Below are 27,078 nucleotides of genomic sequence, written 5' to 3' on the forward strand. Positions count from 1 at the left end.
TGTGTAGGGCCTTATACTACACTGTTAACATGTACCTACTGCTGCTGTCTGTACGGACCCTGCTGAGTTTGCCCCTGGACTAACGGTCCTTACTGCTAAGTTCTCTGTTAAAATGACACCAAAACTTAAGATTATTATAAAACAAAAGGAAATGTTATAACTGAAAATAACTTTTTAATTCAAACAATAATATAAATTAATTAGCTCTTTGACATTTTTTTAAGGTGTTCCTGCAGCGCCACCAACTGTTGCAGGTCCTTCTGCTGCTTTGTGTCAAATTGCTGCAGCTTTTCCGTCACTTTCCACAGCTGAGCCCAGATGTCCTTCACCACTTTTTGGTGATCCTCCTTTATTTAAAAAAAAACATTTGTAGATTTTATTTATTACTGTTAGGAAAAAAATAAAAAAAATATTTTTACAATTAAGAATAAGAGCCAATTATTGCATTTTCAGGAGTATTTGGTTTAGCACTGACGATTTACATCTCAATAGTTAAATATACGATATTTACAATAATTATATATTAGGTTATTTAGTGACAGTTTAGTAGAGTATAATGTTATTTTTTTGGTTATTTAATATTAGTTTATGTAGATTATAGAGTTAGTGTGCAGTGCTGTTGTTTTATATTACTGTAGTTTGTGTTGTCCTCTCATTTGTGTTGTCCTCTCATGTTAAATAAGGGCTGCAGGATTTTTTTTTGCGACCACCTGCAGCCCCGATAGCTCCTATTGGCCGGATTACAGCATCGCAGCTACAGAGCTGAAGGGGGGGGGGGGCAGGGGGTTTCATGTGGAGGTGACTGATGCTGAACAAGACAGTAAGCCAGCACCTGTCTCCTCAGAGGTGTTTTGTTCCCCTGCCAGCGCTGATATTGGCTTTAACAACTCTCCAGCCAATGGCAGTGCTATAGCTGCACAGGAAGAGGCAGAACTTCACATATGGGGTGTCGGTGTATTCTTGGTGAAACAACTTTTTTGGGGATAAAATCTAATAAAAATAAAAAATTCACAGCCAAGCGTTTCCTAAATCTGTGAAATGGCGAATTGGGCAAAGAGTCACTTTTTGTGGTTTTCCACTGTAGGGCCACGTAAGGGTGTCTTCTCTTCACATGTGACATAGCTCCCAATTACCATTCAAGCTAAATCCTCTCTCCTAACGCCATATGGTGCTCCTTCCACTCTGAAGCCTGCTGTGCGCCCATACATCAGTTTTTGTGCACACCTGTGTTGTTTTAGTAAACTCCAGATTTTTCTGGATGTTAACACTTTATGTGTTTCAGAAAAAATAGATAAAAATTTATAATTATTTTGATTTTGAAATTAGATTTTCAGTTGATTCTCGACTAAAGGGTTAACAAGGGTTAACAAAGTTTGTAGGATCCTTTTTGATGAGCTTAAGTTAGTGTAGTTTCTAAAAGGGGTAGATTTATTTGTGGTTTCCAGTATGTAAGCCACAAAAAGCAACTTCTTAACTGAACTGTTCTAGAAAAAATTGGGGGTGTGGAGCATTTCTTAATTATTTTATGATTTGCTTTTCAACTTCTAAGCATTCTAACGTCACAATAAATTAATATGTCATTTTCAAAATGATCTAAACATGAATTAGGCATATGGGGAATGTAAAGTAATAACTATTTTTGTCTATATTACTATCTATTATAAAAAAATTGAAATTGAAATGTAGAATATTAAATTTTTTCCGTCTTTTTTTAAAATTATAGATTTTTTTTAGAATAAGACATTAATAATTTGACTTAATTTTACCACTGTCATGAAGTAAAATGTGTGAAAAGAAAATCTAACTATGCCTATGATAAGTAAAAGCGTTATTAAAGGTATTAGCACATAAAGTAATACATGTCAGATTTGAAAAAAAATGACATGAGCATGAAGGTAAAAGCGGGCCTGGGGTAGAGAGGGTTAATGTTTCTGAATATGCAATGTATACAGAATTAGATTGATCTGTGCACATATTTACCCTCCTGGCGCAGGGTGGTAATTAACTCCTCCTCTTCATCAGGAGCTGGGGTGAGGATATCCTCCTCTTCCTCCTCAGCAGCGCTGGGGTGGGGGTATCCTGCACTTTGGAGGGTCCTGCCTCTTCTTCTTTCACCGCAACAAAATTAGCCACATCAGGTGGGGTAGTGGCAATAACAATCTGGGAGGGGCCCGCCTGCTCCACATCCTCCTCTGCGGAGACCTCCACCACCACCAAATTAGCAGGGGAAATCCTGTGGCGCAGGGGAAATCCTGCGGTGCACGGTAGGAACGGGAACCCCTGTAATCACACAACGTTCAGAATTAGACAAACAACTCTGAACTCATAACAAATGCTAATTAAGGCTAGTTTTACACTAGCTGCAGGGACCTACGGAACCACCTGACCAGCCTGTCGGATCCGTCCTGCCGCTAGTGTACGTGTGGCCTTGGACTACCACTCCGGCCCCATGCCGAGAGGCGGCCAGAATAAAACTAAGAAATGTCTGCATGGTTTGCCGTCCCGGCCCCGGAACTCCGCCCCGGGGCCACACGTACACTAGCGGCAGGACGGATCTGACAGGCTGTTCACTTGCTGGAACAGCCTGTCGGAGGTCCATACCGCTAGTATGAAACTAGCCTAAGTGGGGGATGTATGTAAAGTAATGATGGACGAGGCCTTTTAGTGTAATACAGAATGATGATTGCTGTTTATGTAGATATACACACACACACCTATATGTATTATTATGTGTGTGTGCAAAGTACAAAATCAGCCGGTTACATTGTACATCACTACCGCGCTGTGTGGATAAATATACTGTATATACACTCAAATCAGGTAGAGATGTATGAGGTAAATGGATCATTTGCTACGTGTCACACCAGGTACTAAGTAATCATTTGTAACTAAGTAATCATTTGTAACGGGTGTATATGTACAGTACAGATTGTTGGCGAGAAAAAAAAAAAGAAAAAAGAAAGAAGCATTGTACGTGGGCATACTGTCTCGCTGATCTCTGTGATCAATCAGGGTGCCGCCTCTGGAGATCAGACCATTTTTTGATTATAGTCATGTCAGTGTGAAGCCTTTTAAACTTCTTCTGGAGCCGTTTCTGTATCCCTGTCACTATCCTCTGATTTTCCTTTTGGACCCTGGTCCGTTCATATCCCTTTAATTACATGCTACAGGGGGGCTAATGGCCGCTTGATTCCAGAGCTCCTGTACCCCAGCGACGAAATAGCCTGCACAGCCCTCCTTACAGCTTGCCACCCGGGTATGAACCATCCTAACAACGAATGATGACCAGGTGATCATAATCTTCCTCCAATGTCTGACCTGGAAAGCTCCCATCCCTCTAGACACAGGGTTGATAGCCTTATAAATTGGGCGCATGCGGAAGAGGTGTTTGATGTTTGGCACATCCATCACCCGCTTGAACGGGATTACACTTACTTCTCTAATGTGCATAGCTCTTACTCGCGCATCAACCTTTTTCTGGTCTCTAGATCATTACTTCCGTTAGCGTCAGAATCTTCCATTGGCCTGATTAAGTGGTCTGATCATGCAGCCATTACGATGTCTATACAGGAATTGTTTACAACTCCAAGCCCTTGCCTCTGGTGCTGTAGCGATTTTCTCTTGTCTCACCAAACATATAAAAAGGACTTAGGACAGGCCATGTGCGAATTTTTCCAGCATAATGTTGGTTCAGTCTCCTGTCCTATGTCCTTGTGGAATGCGCATAACGCATTCATTAGGGGACACTTTATTAAACTGAGCCACACTGCTAAAATCAGGGACAAAAGAATCTCTGCGCTATTAGCTGAGAGAATGTAGCTGTAGAGAATAAGATCACTCCTGTTTACACAGATCGTTTAAAAGAGCTAAGACTCCAACTTAAAGACTGTCTTTTGTACAAATATGAAAATAATTTTAAGCGAGTCAAGGCTAAGTACTATTCCCAAAATAACAAGGTAGGGAGATTATTAGCCCAGAGAATAAAGGCCCAAAGAGTCAAATCTAAAATCCCTCACTTGCAATCCTCTAAAGATAACTCGAGGATAATGGACCCCCAGAGTATAGCTGATAATTTCATGGAGTACTATTCATCCCTCTATAATTTGAACCCTTCCCAAGAGACCTTGGAGGGTTTTCAAGCAGAAATTAAAGCATACTTAGACACTCTCAATCTACCGCGGATTGCAGCTGACCAACTAGAAGGGTTGTGCTGTCCGTTCTCCTCTACTGAACTTGAGAAAATCATAACCTCCCTTCCCAACCATAAAGCCCCGGGACCCGACGGCCTCTCAAATACTTATTATAAGACATTTCACGATATTCTCCTTCCATATATGAAAGACGCCCTACAGGAAGGTTTTTCAAATGGATCCTTTCCGTCTGAAATGCTCTCGGCAGTTACTGTCACCATCCCGAAACCGGGAAAGACGCCTGATGTCCCGCAGAATTTTAGGCCCATTTCACTGTTAAACACGGACCAAAAAATTTACGCAAAGGCCTTAGCTGCTCGATTAGCCCCGGTTCTTCCCTCCTTAATAGATTATGACCAATCTGGGTTTATTAAAGGACGACAAATTAATGGAAACACGAGAAGGGTTCTGAACATAGTGGATTATATAGAAAGATTGGGTGTGGAAGCGCTGCTGGTTACCCTGGGAGCTGAGAAGGCGTTTGACCATATTAATTGGTCCTTCGCCTTCTCGGTGTTACAAACAATGGGACTGTGTGGCCAATTCCTTGCAGCTGTAAAGGCTCTTTATAGCAATTCCTCGGCTAGGGTATATGTAAATAGCACTTTATCATCACCATTTACGATAACTAATGTTACCCGCCAAGGAAGCCCCCTCTCCCCTCTCATATTCATCATCTCCATGGAACCATTGGCACAGGCTATTTGCAAAGCGGAGGAGGTGAAGGGGGTTGAAATTGAAAGTAGAGCACATAAACTATCCTTATATGCTGACAATGTCATATTGACACTCAGCTCCCTGACATCCTCTCTGCCCGCAGTTATGGATATAATTCAGCAATACGGCACCTACTATACTATAATGAGAAGAAATCTCAAGCGCTACCTATTAACGTTAGAGCCTGTCCTCTATCAGACCTGCAGTCTACATTCCAACTAGAATGGCAGGCTGAGGGGGTACAGTATTTAGGGACTAAAGTGGCCAGAAGCACCAAGCTCTTATATAAACTCAATTACCTCCCGCTGCTAGATACAGGATCTGCTTCAGTTTAGCAAACACAAAATTTTGTGGGTAGGCCGCATAGCGACCTTTCGGATGGTGACCCTTCCAAAAATTCTGTACTTATTTAGAATGGTGCCCATTTCTCTCCCAACATCATTTTTTCATCGAGTTAATAAACTACTTAATACTTACCTCTGATCACCCAAAAGACCACGTATTGCAGGCAAATTATTGAACAAGTCCAGGAAAGCTGGCGGTCTGGGCCTGCCCAACATATATAATTATTACTTAGCCTCACAAGTGGGTTCCCTGAGAGAGTGGTGGCGAGGAGACCTAGCCCATCACTGGATTCATATTAAGCTTTGCTTATGGCAGCTCTCGACCCCTCACTCTCTTTGAGATTTCTATCTCTCCTCCTCGGTTTCTGCGTGGAGGGCATTTTACTCCAGAGCCGCCAAAGTGGAATTCTCAATTAAGAGCTTTGCTTCCTTAGAGACACTAGCCTTCTACGTCCCCGACCTAGATTTAACTAAATGGCGGTTCAGTGGACTTTCCTCCATATCGTCTCTCTTTTACTGCCCCCACTTGAAACAATTCTCCTCCTTGACTACGCAGTATTCCATTTCACATAGAGAATTTTATAAATATCTTAGAATACGCCACTTGCTAAACTCTAAGGACCCGTTTTGGGTATATGCATGTAAATAGGTTATTGACCTTTGGAACACACCATCCCACGCCGCGTCTGGCCTGCGGCCCTGGGAAAAAGAATTAGGCCAGGAATTCACCACCCCAAACTGGTCCTCCTCACTTTCTTTTATCTCCAAAACTTTCATATGTGTTTCACATTACGAGGCAGCTATCAAAACCATGTTAAAATGGTATTTAACTCCGGATAGACTGAGTCACATTTATATGGGAACGTCTCACCTCTGCTGGAGGGTGTGTGGAGGCAGGGGATCTCTTTTACTTGTCCTATGGTCCTGCCCCAAAATTACAAGTTTTTGGAGTGACAGTTTGCTCTCATTACCTCTGTATTGGGAAGAAGCGTGAAACCTTCCCCTGAACTAGCGTTACTTTTTCTGGGTATAACGGATCATCCATTGCAAGATAGATATCTAATGGGACATATCCTAATCTCTACCAAATTGGTGTTAAAGCGGTATTGGAAATCCCCTGCTGTCCCCCCCTACTCAAGAGGTGGTAACACTGTTGAACACTTCATGTGCGTACGAAAAAATGATGGCCTATATGAACTGCTCTTATCGCTCTTACGAGACCCATTGGAAACTTTGGTTAGCCTCTAGCCATGCAATCATTCCAAGTAGTTAATGCCCCTACTTTGTGCTCACATTGCTGGAACTCTTTTAGAACAGCTTACTGTTGTTTAACAGTTTTTCTTTGTTTTATTTATTTTCTGTATGTTAATGTACTCTTGTATTTTGAAGGAAAAATGCAATAAAAAACATTTGTTCATAAAAACCTCCATTAAAATTAATAAATAAATAAATACATGCTACAGACAAAGTGCTGTAATGTCACAACAATACTTATTGCAACAATCATGAATATGTAATCAGACTTGATAAAAGATGAAGTTCTATGCATTGCGCAAAGATAATCACAACATTATTAAAGATTTGCGCCATTGCGAATATTTTATAACAGTCTAGCTTACTATACAGATATTGTTCAAACATGCATTAAAAATGTAATCAAATACAGTGTTGTACTTACAGTTATCAGGAGTTCGTCCTCTTCGTTGCGAAAATTGCTGCCAACCATTTTCCAAAGTGTCTAGAAACATTTGCCCAGTTTGAAAAACGTCATCACGCACGCTAAGCCACGCCCATAATGTGCACATACAAGCGTATTACTCGAATATTGCAATTTGGATAACGAATACACAAATTCGCTAATATTTGACGAATATATGTTGAATATTCTATCAAATATTCCCGAAAATATTGTGAATTCGAATATTACCCCTGCCGCTCATCACTAATAACCAGTAATATCAACATTGGTAATTCTACAGATTGCAGGTGTTAATGTACTGCATTGGGACTTAGCTACATGCTGGTATAGGTTTGCTATATTACCAATATGTTGGCAAGTGGTCTCTATACGATTATGACCATCATTATAATAGCAGGACTCAGAACCAGTAATACTAACACTAGTCTTGACTAGTTTTTTCAATGATGTTGCACAATGGCATCATGAATGTATGTTTCTATTGTAACTTTTGGATACTTTGTTATTATTGCGTAATAAACACTGATATGGGATAATCAGGCCCATTCAATTGCAGACTGTATAAGCTACGTGATGCCAACTAACATGTACCCACTGGGGCATATCGCTATATACAGAAGGCATGGAGGATAGAAGACTTACCACTCCTTATCAATCACTTACTCCCCGCCGTTATGGCTCTGCCCAATGGGCGTGTCTCCATCTATATAAGCATCTGCTATTTGCGGCCGCGCTACGGCCAATACAGCACCGGAGGTTGAACAAGAGGCGTGCATCATTCTTCTTTTCTGAGTGCTGCTACACGCCAAGTGTATGGGCGTGCAGAGCTCACGTAACCTTGTACTTTGCTTCTTCTGCTCCTGATGACATCCCAATATAAAGTCAGGGGGCATAGAAACGCGTCGAGCAGACACAGAATCATACAAGGGCTTATGTGAAAGTAGTGTAGTGGCATGTGGTAGTGATGGGGGTTTATGGATAGGGGTGCTGGAGGTTTTGTGTGCAAAAAATAATAGCACTCACCTTACAAAATTTTATGTGGATGAAGATGAGCTCCCCAAGATTTATATGTTATCCATGTTGTTAAATGGAAAGAGATACATTGTGTGGGGATATATAGTATCCAAGGATACAACACAAGCATGATAGTATATGGCAGGATTTGCTGTGTCTTCCCCAGAATCACCAGGTCTGAAGAAAGACCAGGTGCAGTAATCACCTGGGGATAAAGGAATCCTCAGAGTGAGAGGTGGTGGCGACTTGCACACAGAAGGCTGGAGTGGCTCTGTGTGGTCTGAGTCGGGAGGGCTGAGAGACCACTATCCCCCAAGAGACTATTCCCCCAAGCGTTCACACCCATGATGAAATGCGGTTTTCCCAGCCTGAAGGCTGGGCTGGAAAAACCGCATTTCATCATGGGTGTGAACGCTTTAGGTGAGTCAGGGAAACCTATGTATTTAGATAGGGCCCAGACGGGCAAGGTATTTTATTTGGGCTTTGTATGTTTTTTCTTTATGCCGTGTGCCACAAAAAAGCACAGTTTGGCCCCTAAATCCTGGTGTCTGTGAAGAAGTGTGTGGTTGCAACCCCTGGAAAAGAGCTAATCCCCCACACTCCATATTAGGTAACAATGTTTGTGTGTGACAGAAGGGTGGCTCTGTGCTAAAATATTTAAACTGACAGTAGCCACCCTTCTGTTCTCAGCCTGATTTAAGTATTTTGGCGGATAGCCACATTTTTTAAGATAATTTAAGCGTTCTTCTTCAGGCAGTAAATCATTAATGAATTTTTGAGGGTAATACAAACGAATGCATAATTTCTAAGTGAATCCCCAGCATGTAAAAGGAACAAAGTGTGAACAATGAAATCTTACTGCGTAAAATACAGATTGATTCACACATATAGTATACTGAGCTATTTGTAAAGCAATTTACTAGAAATGAGACCATTGTTTCCTGTTTGCTTGTGTTTCAGTATTGAGTGGCAAAGCATGGTAATCAGCACAAGACCTTTGTATTATAGTCATCTATGAATGTAAAAGAAGACAGGTTATGCATCCATTCAATGTATATATATATACAGTGACCCCCCCCCCGTATCGGCGATCGCCGCTAACCGCAGGTCAATTCAGACCTGCGGTTTGCGGCTTTTACCTGGTGCGGCGGCGTTGGTCGGAGGTGCCATCGGGTCCCCATGCGACTGTGGGGGGGACCCAATGGCATGGAAGGCAGCGCGATGTCTAAGCAAGGCAGCGCGATGTCTAAGGAAGGCATCGCGCTGCCTTCCGGTGACAAGCCTTTTTCCCCCCCAAAAATGTAAAGTTTCAAGTAAAAATAAACAAAAACGTAATTTTCCCCAAATAAAGTTAAAAAAAATTGGAAAAAAATAGGGGGAAAAAAAGTATACATATTAGGTATCGCCGTGTCCGTATTATTCGGCTCTATAAACATATCACATGACCTAACCCCTCAGATGAACACCGTAAAAAAAAAATGAGCCCCTACCTGAGACACTCTCCCAAAAAATAAAAAAACTATAGCTCAGAATATGGAGACACTAAAACAATTTTTTTGTTTTAAAAAAGCTGTTATTGTGTAAAACTTACATAAATAAAAAAAAGTATACATATTTGGTATCGCCGCATTCGTATCGACCGGCTCTATAAAATTATCACATTACGTAACCCCTCAGATGAACACTGCAAAAAAATATAAATAAAAACTGTGCTAAATAAACAATTTTTTGTCACCTTACATCACAAAAAGTACAACAGCAAGCGATCAAAAAGGCGTTTGCACCTCAAAATCATGCCAATCAAACCGTCATCTCATCCCGCAAAAAATGAGACCCTACCTAAGATAATCGCCCAAAAACTGAAAAAACTATGGCTCTCAGAATATGGAGTCACTAAAACATGATTTTTTTTTGTTTCAAAAATTATATTATTGTGTAAAACTTACCTAAATAAAAAAAAGTATACATATTAGGTATCACCGCGTCCATATCGACCGGCTCTATAAAAATATCACATGACCTAACCCCTCAGATGAACACCCGTAAAAAATGTAAAATAAAAACTGTGCTAAATAAACCCTTTTTGGTCACCTTACATAATAAAAAGTGTAATAGCAAGCGATCAAAAAGTCACACGCACCCCAAAATAGTGCCAATAACACTGTCATCTTGTCCCGTAAAAATCATACCCTACCCAAGGATCTCAGACTATGGAAACACTAAAACATGATTTTTTTTGCTTCAAAAATGAAATCATTGTGTAGAACTTACATAAATAAAAAAAAGTATACATATTAGGTATCGCCGCATCCGTGACAACCTGGTCTATAAAAATATCACATCATCTAACCTGTCAGATGAATGTTGTAAATAACAAAAAATAAAAACGATGCCAAAACAGCTATTACTATAGTTATCTTGCCTCACAAAAAGTGGAATATAGAGCAACCAAAAATCATATGTACCCTAAACTAGTACCAACAATACTGCCACCCTAGCCCGTAGTTTCTAAAATAGGGCCACTTTTGGGGAGTTTCTACTCTAGGGGTGCATCAGGGGGGCTTCAAATGGGACATGGTGTCAAAGAAACCAGTCCAGCAAAATCTGCCTTCCAAAAACCGTATGGCATTCCTTTCCTTCTGCGCCCTGCCGTGTGCCGGTACAGCTGTTTACGACCACATATGGGGTGTTTCTGTAAACTACAGAATCAAGGCCATAAATATTGAGTTTGGTTTGGCTGTTAACCCTTACTTTGTAACTGGAAAAAAATTATTAAAATGGAAAATCTGCCAAAAAAGTGAAATTTTGAAATTGTATCTCTATTTTCCATTAATTCTTGTGGAACACCTAAAGGGTTAACAAAGTTTGTAAAATCATTTTTGAATACCTTGAGGGGGTAGTTTATAGAATGGGGTCATTTTTGGGTGGTTTTTTATTATGTAAGCCTCGCAAACTCGTGACTTCAGACCTGAACTGGTCCCTAAAAATTGGGTTTTTGAAAATTTCTGAAAAATTTCAAGATTTGCTTCGAAACTTCTAAGCCTTGTAACATCCCCAAAAAATAAAATATCATTGCCAAAATGATCCAAACATGAAGTAGACATATGGGAAATGTATTTTGGATGTATTACTATGCATTATAGGAGTAGAGAAATTGAAAATTTTTGGTAAATTTTTTATTTTTTTATAAATAAAAATGATTTTTTTTACTTCATTTTACCTGTGTCATGAAGTACAATATGTGACGAAAAATCAGAATGGCCTGGTAAGTCAGAGCATTTTAAAGTTATCAGCACTTAAAGTGACACTGGTCAGATTTGCAAAAAATGGCCAAGTCCGTAAGGTGAAATAGGGCAGAGTCCTTAAGGGGTTAAAGTTGTTTTCCGGCCATATATATAAAATTATATTCAGGATAGGTTATCAATATCTGATCGTTGGGGTCTGACACCTCTCATCCATGCCGATCAGCTGTTTGATGTTTGAAAGGAGCGAATACTTGTATGTAGAGATGAGCGAATTTCTCAAAAATTCTATTCGGCTGGTTCGCCGAATTTTTTGAAAAAGTTCGGTTTGAGACTAATTTATTTGCGGCGAATCGCATTAAAAAAGGGCTATTTCGTGGCTTCAGAGAGCCTTTATAGTGGTGTAAAACACTGTGCCTTGCAGTAACACGCATAGTGAGTCTGCTGTGGTAGTGAAACAATACTGTGAGTCATATGACATGCAGATGACAGGCATCGCTCTTAGAATCACTGTACACTTCACTTATTTGGGCAGTTATGGGGCCAAAACTGATCAAATAACTCAAGTGTGAACTCAGCCTTACAGGTCAATGTTAGCCTCAAGAAGCGCACTCCTTTTACACCTTCGGCAGCTGATTCCACATAGATGTCTACAGAACATGTTCTATTAAAGAGGGTGTCAGTAGTAAGTTTGTGTTGATGTCACGGATTATTTTGCCATTCCTCTGATCCGTCAGAACAATAACCCCCCAAAAAATGGATCCTGTCTGTTGAGCATCAGCCTTCACTCGGTCAGCATTTGGTAAGTAATCCATCAGTATTGCTAAAGCCCCCAAAAAACAGGAGTGTATCCAAAACAGATGACACATCAATGGAATATTTGCATGTCTTCTGTGTTTTGTACTCACTCTTGCTTTTGGCTACCAAATCATAAGCTAATTCTGATGCAAAATAGGGACCATGTCATTTAGGCCTTACAGCTGTTACATAGACAGGATCCGTTGTGCGTCTAATTTTTCCTTCCTTCTGACAGATTAAAAGAATGGTCAAATAAATGATGATGTCAGCCAGGCCGAAAGGCAAAATAGTGGCCCAGTCATGAAATGGGGAGGGTGGAAACAGCATGAGAAGTCCACAGAGTGGCCCTATGAAATAGTGGTTAGTTGGAAGCAGCATGAGGAGACCACAGAGTGGCACAATGACAGTGAGGAGGTGGCAGCAGCATCAGGAGGCCACAGAGTGGCACAATAACAGAATGTGGAGGTGGCGGCAGCAGCATCAGGAGAAGGCCACAGTGTGGCACAATAACAGTGTGGAGGGGCAGCAGCATCAGGAGGCCACAAAGTAGCACAATGACAGAGTGTGGAGATAGTGGCAGCAGCGGCATCATCAGGAGAAGGCCACAGAGTAGAACAATGACAGTGTGGAGGTGGCAGCAGCAGTATCAGGCGGCCACAGAGTGGCAAGGTGACATAGTGTTGAGGTAGCAGCAGCATCCGGAGACTACAGAGTGGGAAGGTGACATAGTGTGGAGGTGGCAAAAGTATCAAGAGACCACAGAGTGGCAAGTTGACATAGTGTGGAGGTGGCAGCAGCATCAGGACACCACAGAGTGGAAAGTTGGCATAGTGTGGAGCTGGCAGCAGCATTAGGAGACCACAGAGTAGCAAGGTGACAGAGTATAGAGGTGGTGGCAGCAGCAGCAGCATCAGGAGGAGGCCACATGATGGCACAATGACAGAGTGTGGAGGTGGCAGCAGCATCAGGAGACCACAGAGTGGCAAGGTGACATAGTGTGGAGGTGGCAGCAGCATCAAAACACCACACAGTGGCATGGTGACAGAGTGTGGAGGTGGAGGCAGAATCATCAAGAGGCCACAGAGTGACACAATGACAAAGTGTGGAGGTTGCAGCAGTAGCCACATCAGGAGGAGGCCACAGTGTGGCACAATGACAGTGTGAAGGTGGCAGCAGCGTCCGGAGGCCACTGAGTGGCACAATGACAGTGTGGAGGGTGCAGCAGCAGCATCAGGAGGCCACAGAGTGGCAAGGTGACATAGTGTTGAGGTAGCAGCAGCATCATGAGACCACAGAGTGGTAAGGTGACATAGTGTGGAGGTGGCAGTGTAGCTGGCCAGCTAAGACCTGTCCTAGGTTGCTAACCTAGCTTATATGTTTATACAGCTAGACCTGCCAATAACCTTAATACAGTTCCTATGTTTGTGTATTAGAGACAAAAGCAGAGTTATTTACAGTGACATTATGTTTGGATGTCATGTAATAGTTATATTTTGTGTCCACAGAAGCAGAAAAAGATAATGTGCCTTTAAGGTTCATTGTATAATGTGAGGTAAACTCAATGACACAGCAGAAACAACAGAAAGCATAGAGTTAAACTGTTGTTGCTGGGCAGGAGTTTTGACCAATCACAGCCAGCGTCACACACAGCTTGTGTGGGAAATTCCCCTAGCAGAAATCACGCCCAGTAAAGGTTACACAGAATTGTTTATGGGTGATCCAGAAGTAAAAGTTGTACAAACAATGAGCACTGCTGCCAAGTTTCAAGATGACATACTTGAAAGACTAGCCAGATGTTCAAAATGGAATACGGTCATAAATGTAGTAGCTCGAATTCAACGTTTGGCAAAGGGAATCAGAAATCATAGTCATAAGACTCATTCAACAGAGATTCTACAGTGAAGAGTTGAAGAGACTTAGTCAAGAACCTAAAAGGCTTCCCAACAACCACACATTGTACAAGCTTAATCTTGTTCTGTGGGATGGTATACTGAAGGTAGGAGGGAGACTGGAAAATGCATCATTACATAGCAGAGTGAAGCATCCAGCAATTCTACCCAAAAATTCTACCTTCACAAGATTGATTATTGATCACTACTAGGGTTAAGCAAACCCAAACTTTAGGATTTTTGGATCCCGGACCTGAACCCGAACATTTCAGTAAAAGTTTGGGTTCAAATTCGGTGTTCTGTGATTTAATGGCGCTTTTTGAAAGGCTACAGGGCAGCCAACTTAACAAGCGTTTAACTCATGTGCCCTTAGAAGCCATCACAGCCATGCCTACTAATGGCATGGCTGTGATTGTCCAGTGCAGCATGTGACCCAGCCTCTATATAAGCTTGAGTCACATAGCGCCGCACATCACTCTGCTCTTACTAGTGTAGGGACAGGATGCTGCTGCTGTGAGGGAGAGAATAGGAAAGAATCTATCTGATATCACATCACAACTTGTTATTAACTCTGTGATCTACTGTGATTTTTTTTTTTGGGTGCAGTGCAACATTTTTATACCCTGCCCTGAGCCCAGTGACACAGAAAAATAAGTTTTATCCGTCTGTTAGTTAGGTGAGCATCGGCAGCCATTTTGTGCAAGTTCAGTGCACCAGCACTGCCTATGTGCCAGGAACAATAATTTAACCCTGTTCTTTTAGTTCAGTGGGCAACATATACCCATTTTTTAATTGCACCTGCACTGCACATGTGCCAGGGGAAGGGAAAATAATATAGGGAATCCGTCTGTGAGCTCAGGGACCTAGGGGTTGACAAATTCAATTTTTTTTCTGTAAAGTACAATCCAAGTAAATCTATCTGTTAGATTCTGTGGGACCAATTATTTATTTTTTTGCTAAAAAGTACATTTGCGCTCTGCACTGCATTTGTGATAGTGAAAGAAAATCAGTTAAATCCATCTTTTTAATTGTGGGTGAAAAAATCTTGTATTTTTTTTTTCCATAAAGTACCTTTGCTTCATTTATGACAGTCCAATACAAGCTTTAAATACTGCTGTTATATTCTGGTAAACACCCATTTTGTGCAAGATACTACATTTGTGGCCTTTGCTGCATTTGTGACAGTCCAATACAAGCTTTAAATACTGCAGTAATATTCTGGTTTTAAAAAAACATCAATTTTGTCCTAGATACTACATTTGGGGCCTTTGCTGCATTTCTAACGGTCCAATACAAGCGTTAAATACTGCTGTTATATTCTGGTTTTAAAAAAAAAAACATTTTGTCCTAGATACTACATTTGGTACCTTTGCTGCATTTGTGACAGTCCAATACAAGAGTTAAATACTGCAGTTATATTCTGGTTTAAAAAAAACACCCATTTTGTGAAAGACACTACATTTGTGGCCTTTGTTGCATTTGTGACAGTCCAATACAAGCTTTAAATACTGCAGTTATATTCTGGTTTTAAAAAAACACCCATTTTGTCCTAGATACTACATTTGTGGCCTTTGCTGCATTTGTGACAGTCCAATACAACCAGTCAATACTGCTGTTACATTGTTGGTTGACAAATTAACACTTTTTGTGACCGTGAAGTAATTGTATAAAATTCGCCTGTCACACTGTTGTGTAACCTCAAGAAATTTTTCCTCTTTATAACACCGGCACTGCCTTACTGTCAGTGAACTTAATTGTTGACTATTGGCGGTTACATTGTCGCCTGACATGAACCATCTGTTAGTTTGGTGGGTGAATGCAAAGAATGAGGAGAGCGTCAAATAAAGAACGTGGCCCCGGTCATGGTGATTCTGGTGTTGGTGGAGCTCCTGTTGCAGGGAGAGGACGTGGTCGATCTGTGCCAACTACACGCACAAGTGAAACACCTTCCTCAGGTGCAAGTAGGCGACAGAACCTTCAGCTTTATTTGGTAGGGCCAAATGCGGATCTACGAATGGTGAGGCCAGAACAAGTACAGAAGATAGTAGATTGGTGGCTGACAGTGCCTCCAGTTCCTTCACATTGTCTCCCACCCAGTCCCCTGCTGAAAGATCAGAGTTGGCACCTACAGCCCATGCCCATCTGTCTTCCAACTCACCCCCTTGCTAATCAGGCAAGCAGTCTGAGCCCCAAGTCATGCAGCAGTCTCTTATGCTTTTTGATGACATTGCTGGCAGGGTTTCCATGGGCCACCCACATAGCCGTGCACAAGTGGAAGATATTGAGTACACTGATGCCCAACCTCTTATGTTTCAGGATGAGGACATGGGAAGACCACCGCAGCACGTCTCTGATGACGAAACACAGGTGCCAACTGCTGAGGCTTTCTGCAGTCTGCAGACCGACAAGGAGGACAGGGGTAAAGAGTGGGTGGAAGATGATGTGGAGGATGATGAGGTACTAGACCCCAGATGGATTCAAAGTCATGCGAGTGACGTGTGCAGTTTGGGGGAAGAGGCGGTGGTCGCACAGAGGCACCAGCACAGCAAAAGAGGGAGAAGGGTGCAAAAGCGTCTGTTACATTCTTGGGTGGCATTTTACCATTTTTGCCGGGAATAAACCCCTGCTCTGCATAGGTGACAGGGACCTAAATTTAAAAAACTCGTCTGTTCAATTGGTGGGTGACATGAACCCAGTTTTGCCGTGAATAATCCCCTGCTCTGCATAGTTGACAGGGACCGAAATTTTTAAAAATTGTCTGTTCCATTGGTGGGTTACATTAACCAATTTTTGCCTATGAAAACCCCCTGCTCTGCATAGGTGACAGGGACTTACATTTCTAAAATTCGTCTTTAATTGACGCGCGCCCCCTCCTTTTATTCGATCGTTCCGCTTTAACAACTTGCCCACATTTCCGCTCAATCACATTTCAGCCATTGACCTCCCTTGGATGTGGTATCCCTTTCTCACACTCCCTCTCCGGCATGGAACCCTGATTCCCCGTTACCCGGGCCGTGGTCACCATGGTAGGTGCATAAAAACTAATCGAAAGTTGATAGAGAAGATATTTAATTGGATCTTGGACGTCACGGGGACGTGCGATCAGGCAGAAATTATCTAGTCAACAAAGCGGCAGCAGGGCCTCTCCTGTCTAATGTTTCCAAATCCAAAATACCCCAGTGACATTTCCTGTAATTTTTTATTAATCATTACAATAACAGGGCATCTTAAGAGTCCCGTATTGCTATTTATCCCCGAGCCGGGAGTAGGTAATTGCCGTGCGCCCCCTCCTTTACTTGGATGCTTCTGCTTCAATGATTTGTCCAACATTTCCGCTCGATCACATTTCATTTCATCCAATGACCTCCCTTGGATGTGGCATCCCTTTCTCAGGCTCCCTCTCTGGCATGGAACCCTGATTCCCCATTACCAAGATCACCATAGTAGAACATCGAAAGTTAATAGGGAAGATATCAAATTGGATCAAGGCCGTCACGGGGACGTGCGACATGGTTGAGCAGTATGTGTGCACATGCCTACACGTACTGACTGATTGGTCTGCCCCCTTCAACTTATGGGTTTCCAAATTGAGCACATGGCCTGAGCTTGCCCTTTACGCCTTGGAGGTGCTGACCTGCCCTGCAGCCAGTGTATTGTATGAATGGTTGTTTAGCACGGTAGGAGGGGGTTATTAAAGAGAAGCACAGCTGGCTGTCCACAGCCAATGTGGACAAGCTCACTTTCATTACAATGAACCAGGCATTGATCCCACAGGACTTGTCTGTAGCATCAGAAGACCACAAAGTGGTAAGGTGACATAGTGTGGAGGTGGCAGCAGCATCATTAGGAGGCCACAGAGTGGCACAATGACAGTGTGGAGAGGCAGCAGCATTAGAAGGCCACAGAGTGGCAAATTAACATAGTGTTGAGGTAGCAGCAGCATCAGGAGACCACAGAGTGGTAAGGTGACGTAGTGTGGAGGTGGCAGCAGCATCAGGAGACCACAGAGTGGCAAGGTGACATAGTGTGGAGGTGGCAGCAGTATCAGAAGACCACAAAGTGGCAAGGTGACATAGTGTGGAGGTGGCAGCAGCATCATCAGGAGGCCACAGAGTGGCACAATGACAGAGAGTGGCAGTGGCGGCAGCAGCACCTGGAGGAGGCCAAAGGGTGACACAATGACAGTGTGAAGGTGGCAGCAGCATCAGGAGGCCACAGAGTGGCACAATGACAGAGTGTGGAGGTGTCGGCAGCAGCAGCATCAGGAGGAGGCCACAGGGTGGCACAATGACAGTGTGGAGGGGCAGCAGCATTAGAAGGCCACAGAGTGGCAAATTGACATAGTTTTGAGGTAGCAGCAGCATCCGGAGACCACAGAGTGGTAAGGTGACGTAGTGTGGAGGTGGCAGCAGCATCAGGAGACCACAGAGTGGCAAGGTGACATAGCGTGAAGGTGGCAGCAGCATCATCAGGAGGCCACAGAGTGGCACAATGACAGAGAGTGGCAGTGGCAGCAGCAGCACCTGGAGGAGGCCACAGGGTGGCACAATGACTGTGTGGAGGTGGAAGCAGCATCAGGAGGCCACAGAGTGGCACAATGACATAGCGTGGAGGTGTCGGCAGCAGCATCATCAGGAGGAGGCCAACGGGTGGCCCAAGGACAGTGTGGAGGTGGCAGCAGTAGCATCAGGAGGCTACAGAGTGGCAAGGTGACATAGTGTTGGGGTAGCAGCAGCATCAGGAGACCACAGAGTGGTAAGGTGACATAGTGTGGAGGTGGCAGCAGCATCACAAGACCACAGAGTGGCAATGTGACATAGTGTGGAGGTGGCAGCAGCATTATCAGGAGGCCACAGAGTGGCACAATGACAGAGTGTGGAGGTGGCGGCAGCAGCCTCCGGAGGAGGCCACAGGGTGGCACAATGACAGTGTGGAGGTGGCAGCAGCATCAGGAGGCCACAGAGTGGCACAATGACAGAGTGTGTAGGTGGCGGCAGCAGCAGCATCAGGAGGTGGCCACAGGGTGGCACAATGACAGTGTGAAGGTGGCAGCAGCATCAGGAGGCCACATAGTGGCAATATGACAGAGTATAGACGTGGTGGCAGCATCAGGAGGAGGCCACATGATGGCACAATGACAGAGTGTGGATGTGGCAGTAGCATAAGGAGACCACAGAGTGGCACAATCACAGAGTTTGGAGGTAGCAGCAGCTATAGAATCAGGACGAGGCCACAGGGTGGCACAATGACAGAGTGTGGAGGTGGCAGCAGCATCAGGAGGCCACAGAGTGGCACAATGAAAGAGTGTGGAGGTGGCGGAAGCCGCAGCATCAGGAGGAAGCCACAGGGCGGCAAGGTAACATAGTGTGGAGGTGGCAGCAGCATCAGGAGACCACAGAGTGGCAAGGTGACACAGTGTGGAGGTGGCAGCAGCATCAGGAGACCACAGAGTGGCAAAGTGACATAGTGTGGAGGTGGCAGCAGCATCAGGAGACCACAGATTGGCTTGGTGACAGAGTAAGGAGGTGGGTGGCAATACTAGTACCAGCTGAAGATAGTGGGTGAAAGAAGGGGCATTTGGTATCAGATGTGTGGAGTCAGGCGGTTGGCAGCATCAGAATAGTAGTTGAGGCAGGTAGCCAAAAAGAACCTGTCTCGTTTGTCAAAGTGTTGTTGTGGCACTATGTATGATCTAGTCTGACGTATCAGGCATTGGTGGGTGGAAAACCTGGCTGATCCACGCCTGATTCATCTTGACAAAGGTCAGTCTCTCCACATTTTTGGTGGACAGGTGAGTTCTTCTTGGGGTAACTATGGCCCCTATGGCACTAAACACCCGCTCTGATGCTACACTACTGGCCGGGTAGTACAGCAGGGCAAAGTCTGCCAGTTGCGACCACAAATCCTGCCCAGTTGTCCAGTGGATCTTCAATGTGAGGTGGCAGGGTGCTGTCCATGTATGCCACCACCTGCTGGTTCAGGTCCTGCTTCAGGTCTAGCTGCTGCTGCTGGTGAATAGTTTCTTTACTAGGCGGATGAAGAGAGCTGCTAATCAGCGACTCTAAACTCAAGTTGCTGCTAATGGAGCAGGAACTGCTCCCACCCCCCCCCCATCCCTGCCACAGCAGCTATGGCAGAGGAATGTGAGCCCAAATGGCCCCCCCAGTCAGACCTGCGAGAGGATGGATGATGGTATAGATAGGCAGTGGCCAACTGACTACATAGGATGTCTCTATAGTAGTTCAGTTTGTCCTCCCTCTCAACGGGTGTAAAAAAGGCCCCCATTCTGGACCAGTAGCGATGGTCCAACAAGATGGACAGCTAGAAGTCATCCTTCTGCCGAATGGTGACAATTCCGCTGTTACTACGCAATTCAAGTGAGCATGCATCGGGCCATTTGTGCAAGTGACTCGGAGGGATTCTCTGCCTCCATCTCCACTGCATACTGCCACGGTGTGTCTGGGTCCTCTGACTCGTCTTCCTCATCGCCCTGTAGCTCCTCTGGCTGCTCCTCCTCTCCTGTCATCTGTGTAGAAAAACCAACCATTTTGCTACACATTGCTTGTCCTCCAATGTCCTTCTCCTGTTCAGCTCCCACAGGGATCATGGCAGAAGCGGAGTCACCTGACCAAGTTGCTGGTGTGGCTGTGCAGGAACCACATTCACCCAATGGGCTGTAAAGGACATGTATTGTCCCTGGCCATAGTTACAGCTCCACACGTCGGCGCTGCTGTGCACTTTGGCAGACACTGACAGGCTCAAGGTCTGGCCCACCTTCTGTTCTACATATGTGTGCAGGGCTGGTACTGCCTTTTTGGGAATGAAATGATGGCTTCGGGCTCTCCACCTCGGCTCGGCACAAGTCATCAGTTCTCTCAAAGGTGAAAAGTCCACCACTTGGAAAGGGAGGGACTGCGACACCAGCAACTTTGCCAGGAGAAAATGAGTGCACGCATACTGTTGTCTCTTGGCAATCGCTTTGTTGATCGATTGTTGACGGAATAACTGACGAGGAGTAGGGGGAGGAGCAGGAGCATAAGGACCAGCAGACAGCTCCCTTCGGCTGAGGTGGTGGAGCCTTGACTGTCTTAAATCGGGTGCATGCCACTGGGTGATGCAGCAGTTGCTGCTTCAGGCTAGACCACCACATCAGAGCCACGGTTCTCCCAGGCCACTTTATGGTGATGCTGCATATGTTGACACAGGTCTGTGGTGATAACATTGGCACCCTGTCCACACTTCACCTCCTGCTCACAGATTCTACAAATGGCCATGTTCACCTCCTCCGGCGGCTTGACAAAAAACTGTCACACCGCCAAGTAGGTGATTTTACCCCCAACACTCCGCATTGACTGACTGCTACTGCCGCTGCTTCCATGAACCCCTGCACCACTATTTTCCGGGCAGGTAGGCTTCTGAAAAGCGGGTGGTCTACCCCAAGCACATTTGGCTCCCAGCCTACCTCTGCTGCCACCCTGCTGACTCCCGGCCACGCTAGCAACTTGCTGGCTCTGCCGCTGCCTCAGATGCAAGCTGTCACACTCTTCTCTCGATGATGATGAAGCCCCTAATTCACCCGGCCCCCAAGTGCGATCAGTTACATTATCATCATCAAGTGCTGTCTGCACTAGAGATGGCCTTGTGGTTCGCTCGGCGGTCATTTTGCGGCGAACTTTGCTCGTTCGCGGTTCGCTGAACGGGTGAACATATGGCAATGTCCGCCGGCACCATATTCTTTTACATTGTAAATAAATTTGACCCATAAAACATCCATCAGGTGGTACAGGACAGACAATTGAGACGTTTCAGCACATGGACATACCCCCTACCTTATAAATAAACCTGATCTGGCTGCCATTTTACATTTATTCTTTTTCCAGCGTAGGGAGAGGTTGCTGTGTGGAGCAGGAACAGACTGTTAGGGACACCAAACGCTAGCTAATAGGGTCACAAAAGTCCTTTTAAGGACTGGTATAGGTGTACTATCGATAGGTGTGCTATACTGAGGGGTGTAATATACTTAAAATATACTTTCTAACATACAAAGTATATTATAGTGTATTTGTGGTCATGGCTACGGCAGAGAGCTAGTGCCTCGAAGTACCGGGACTTAACAGAGAGAAAGGTCTACCTGCCCTAGCTGAATGGCTGGAGGGGTTCCCTTAGCCATGCCGCGGGTAGGTCTAAAAGGGAGCATACCCTGAGGAATATGGATAGAAAAGGGGAGGGAGGGTGGGGCACCGGAAACGCACGCAAGTGTGGTGAGGGCGTGCCTCTTTTTTATGCATGCCTGCGCCCCTCCCACAAATGCAGGCTGACATATCAGCCTTAATCTATTTGTGGTCATGGCTACGGCAGAGAGCTGGTGCCTCGAAGTACCGGGACCTAACAGAGAGAAAGGTCTACCTGCCCTAGCTGAATGACTGGAGGGGTGCCCTTAGCCATGCCGCGGGTAGGCCTAAAAGGGGGCAAAAAACAACCAAGTAGGGGAGAGAGTACCTTTATTGCAGCTGACCAAATTTCAACACCAAACTGTGAAAAGCCTTAGATATCTCAGCCTGGGGGTTCGGTATGTAACGTGCGAAGCATGAGGAGCGCCAGCGGCCCATTTTGCGGATAAAGTGGCTGGGGACATTATGTTTTGAAGCAGCGGATGCCGCTCCAATACAAAAGGAGTGCCCTGAAATTACCTTGGGGTCGGAGCCCAAGCCCGATGCCAGTGTACGAATGTGCGAAATTAACTGGGCAGCCGTGATGGCCCTGACTTTGAACGGGAGCAAACGACTGTCCGGGGCGAAGACCCCCAGAACTGCCAGCAAACTCCTGAGTACTTGAACTGGGGAACCATGCGTTGGAGGACTGATAATACTTTACCTCTACTGGTGGCCACACCTGAGAAGTTTTGGAAGTGAGGAGATATAGGGAGAAATGGTTGTCGTGCCATACCAACTGACCCCTGGTTAAACCCTTGGTCCTGGCCGAAATGCTGGTCTTAAGAACCCGTAGAAACTAAGGTACATGGCAGCCTTGATGACAGTGCTGGAATGGAGCCCAAAAGGAAGACCATCTAGGGAGGTGGAAAGTTTCCTAAATAATTCCCCTGACACAGGCTGCCTGCTCGGGATGTCCCCGTCACTACTCTTCTGAACACCCCCGAGTGTCGCCCTAACTGCTTGGGACAGGAAAACCGACCTACTTTCTGGATCCTCCAACATGGAGAAATGCTGGACTCCGGCCAAGTATAACTTGATGGTGTTGAAGGATAGTTTGAGATCAGTATGACAGTAAGCTATGAAAGCTGTGATGTAAGTGGTCTTGTCAGTGTCCTTTCTTGGATGTAGGCACATGAAACTGTTGAAGGTGTTCCAAGCGGTTCTGTAATTCCTGGCCGTGTTAACAGACAAAGACTTCTGCATCAAAGACTTTGCTGAAGAAATGAAAGAGTTTAATCCATCACAAGAGTTTGATACATCGGAGGAGGTAGCCCCACTTGGTCTGCCTCTGGCATGACCTTGAAGAAAGTTTTGAAATTAAAACAGGACAAAGCGTCTGCGGCCATATTACGTATTCCCTGAATGTGCCTACATGACACATGGAAGTTAGATTGCAGCGAGAGCCAGACCAGCCTGCGGACAAAAGACATGATCTGGGGCGACTGTGATCTGCCCTTGGCGATTATGTCCACCACTGTTTGGTTGTCAGTGACGAACGCCACGGAAGAGTTGGCCCATTGACTACCCCAAAACTGGGCAGCTGCCATGATTGGATAGAACTCCAACAAGGGGGATGATTTCAATGCGGCTCTGGCTGATGAAACCTCCGATGGCCAGGCGACCGCAAACCATTGGTTTCCACAGATTGCCGCAAAACCCCCGGAGGCGGCAGCGTCCGAGAAAATCAAGGTGGATGCTGGCCCCATTTGCGGAACGAACATGGAGACTCCATTCCATTCGGCCATGAAGTCCCTCCACATGGCCAGGTCGGCCATGGCTTGGGCATCTAAGGTGATGAGGCTCGGGAGCTGAGGGAAGTAGCTGCAGGAGCGTGGACATGAAGGCCCTGCGGATGACCAGCGGACAGTCGCAGTGGTTGACCAGGATCCAGTGCAAAGCCTTTTTTTAACGTGTCAGCTGCTGACAATAGTGTTGCCATCTGCAGCCTGTGCTGTGAACGCAAAAGTCGCGGTAAGCTCAACACTCACCTAGGGATGACCGCCTTAGGAAGACACCTGGCCTCCTATCACCGAGCCTTGTGGGAGCAACGCTGTCAGAACCCACAAAGCCACACTCCCGGCGTGGCGCTCATCTGGCAAAATGCAGGCATCTGTGGCCCAAATGTTAGAGCGAAAAAAGAGGATGACGCCAATGATGAAGGAACTGCTAGCCCGCCAACTACTGCCATATAAACTGGTGGATTTGGAGGCCTTTAGAAAATTTGTGGCCATTGGCACACCTCAATGGAAGGTCCCCAGAATTAAATATTTCTCCCAGATGGGCATCCCGGAGCTATATGGCCACGTTCAGCGGCAAGTGACTTTATATCTGACGCACAGTGTTGGTGCCAAGATACATCTGACCACAGACACGTGGTCTAGCAAACACGTACATAAATTTTACTGCCCACTGAGTGAACCTTCTGACGGCCGTCAAGCATGCAACCCGTGGCACCCATGTGGATTTGGTGTTACCGCCATGGATTACATGCAGGCCTGCCTCTTCTTCTCCTCCTCCTACTCCATCCTCCATCTCATCCTCAGCTGACTCCTCCTTTTCCACTGCTACCGCCTCTTCGGCTATGCCCCCCAAGCTCCCAAGAACCTATTTTTGATGTGCCAGGTGAGACGTTGCCATTCTGTGCTGCGGCTGTTGTGCCTAGAAGCCAAGAGCCACACCGGTCCATCACTCCTTTCAGCTTTGCGGTCACAGGCCGATCAGTGTCTAACCCTGCTCAATCTGACAGTTAGTAAAGTGGTGTGCGACAACAGTGCCAATCTGCTGAGCGCGCTGAAACAGGGCAAAGTGTGCATGGCACATGTCCTGAACTTAGTCGTGCAGCAATTCGTTGCCTAATTCCCCGGGCTCCAGGACGTCTTGCGGCAGGCCAGGAAAATCTCTGGCCATTTTAGAAGATCTTACACAGCCATGGCTCGCCTTGCTGACGTTCAGCGGCGACACCACCTGCCCATCAGACTTCTGATTTGGGACTGCCTGATGCGATGGAACTCCACCTTGTATATGCTTGATAGGCTGCTCATGCGCGACGCATGCAGACTTCTGCGGCCATTTGATGAGATTACCAAACTGGTCTGTCGCAGCCAGGGTGCCATCAGCGACATTGTACCTTACGCCTTCTTTCTGAAGCGTGCATTGCATTGTGTCATTGATCAAGTCGTCGAGAAGCAGGAACAGGAAAATGAAGAAGTCGCAATGCTGGATGAATTCCCAGGGGGGCTACTCCATCTGAGTCAAGTCAACAGAAGTCTGAAGAGGAGTCAGAGGAGGATGGTGCCATGGCGAAGGAGGAGCGAGAAGAGCATGTTTTAAAGGGAACCTGTCACTGGGATTTTGTGCATAGAGCTGAGGACATGGGTTACTAGATGGCCGCTAGCACATCCACAATACCCAGTCCTCTGTGCTTTTATTGTGTAAAAAAAACAATTTGATACATGTGCAAATTAACCGGAGAGGAGTCCTGTCCCAGAGATGAGTCAGGGACAGGACTCAGCTCAGGTTAATTTGCATATGTATCAAATAGTTTTTTTTTAAGCAATAAAAGCACACAGAGCTATGGAGACTGGGTATTGCGGATGTGCTAGCAGCCATCTAGCAACCCATGCCCTAAGCTCTATACACAAAATTCCGGTGACAGGTTCCCTTTTTGGGATCCCTGGTGTTGTCTGTGGCTGGGGGTGAGGGGACCGAGAACGACATTATCCTGGACGATGAGCAGGAGCCAGGCCATTCCACCTCTTCCAGTTTAGTGCAAATGGGGGCCTTTATGCTCCAATGTTTGATGAGGGACCCCCGTATAAAAAGCAGAAAGGGCAAGGACCAGTACTGTGTGGCAACGTACTTAGACCCCCGATACAAAAACGAAATAGCGGACATGTTACCAGCATTCTTTTTTTTTATGTTTATTCAAATTTTCAATGCATGATAATTACAGTACAATTAGATTTTGACATGAGATTTCACATTATTGTTTCAGAGGGAAAGAAAACATATACAAATCTAAATTAACATGAATCAACATCATATTAACTCCCCCCCTCCCTTTTTCCCTCCCCCTTCCCTTCTCAGGTGGTTCACCTCTATTATCCCCAATATAGTGATCCTGATCGGCTAAGTTATTGTTGTTTTATCCTGCCATGTTTTGTTTTCTGTGATGGTGTATTTCAACCTACCCAAAGTTCCTGCAATGTCTTCTTTGAGATACCAAGTTGAGTCCCTAAAGGGGTAAATTAATTTGTTAATTTCTGACTCATTCAGGAATTCACTAATAAAGACTCTCCATTTTCTGGAAAAAGTTGTCAACTGCGTTTCTTTTTATTTTTTTCCGTCTCAACCACCTCTAACAACAGACAGTGTTTAACCTACTCTACCACTTCTGGGATACTTGGGCATCGTGGGTCGAAACAGTTTCTTTAAAGACTCCTTTTTGTGGCTAAAATAAACAAATTAATTATTTATGGATAATATTCCTCGTTCTCTATTGCCTAAAACAGTATAATCTCTGATGATAACGGAATCTCAATGGTCAGTTTTTGTTTAAGGTAGGTTCTGAGTTGGGTCCAGAAATTTCTGGAAACCTGACAACTCCATATTTCGTGATAGAGGTCAGTATTCTCTAGTTTGCATTTAGGGCAAGCTGTCAGTATGTTTTGGTTTAACTTTCAGTTTTTTCGGAATCCATAGATCGCCTTATGCATAAACCGAAACTGGGTTTCCCTCCAAATTTTGCTCATGGTCACCCTCCTGATTATTTTCTATTCCTCTCAATATTATATCATTAGTGTGTTCACTTGGAAATTCAGTTCTCCATCCTTTGAACACTTTAAAGTCTGACAACTTCATAATTCTCTCTCTAACATTAGTATACATTGGTATATATGTTTAATAAGCTCTGTTTAGTCTGAGAGGGTGATATTTGTTCACTTTTAGTTCGGTGGAGTAATTTCTTAGCCTT

Source organism: Bufo gargarizans, chromosome 2 (assembly GCF_014858855.1).
Source record: "Bufo gargarizans isolate SCDJY-AF-19 chromosome 2, ASM1485885v1, whole genome shotgun sequence".
NCBI lineage: Eukaryota > Metazoa > Chordata > Amphibia > Anura > Bufonidae > Bufo > Bufo gargarizans.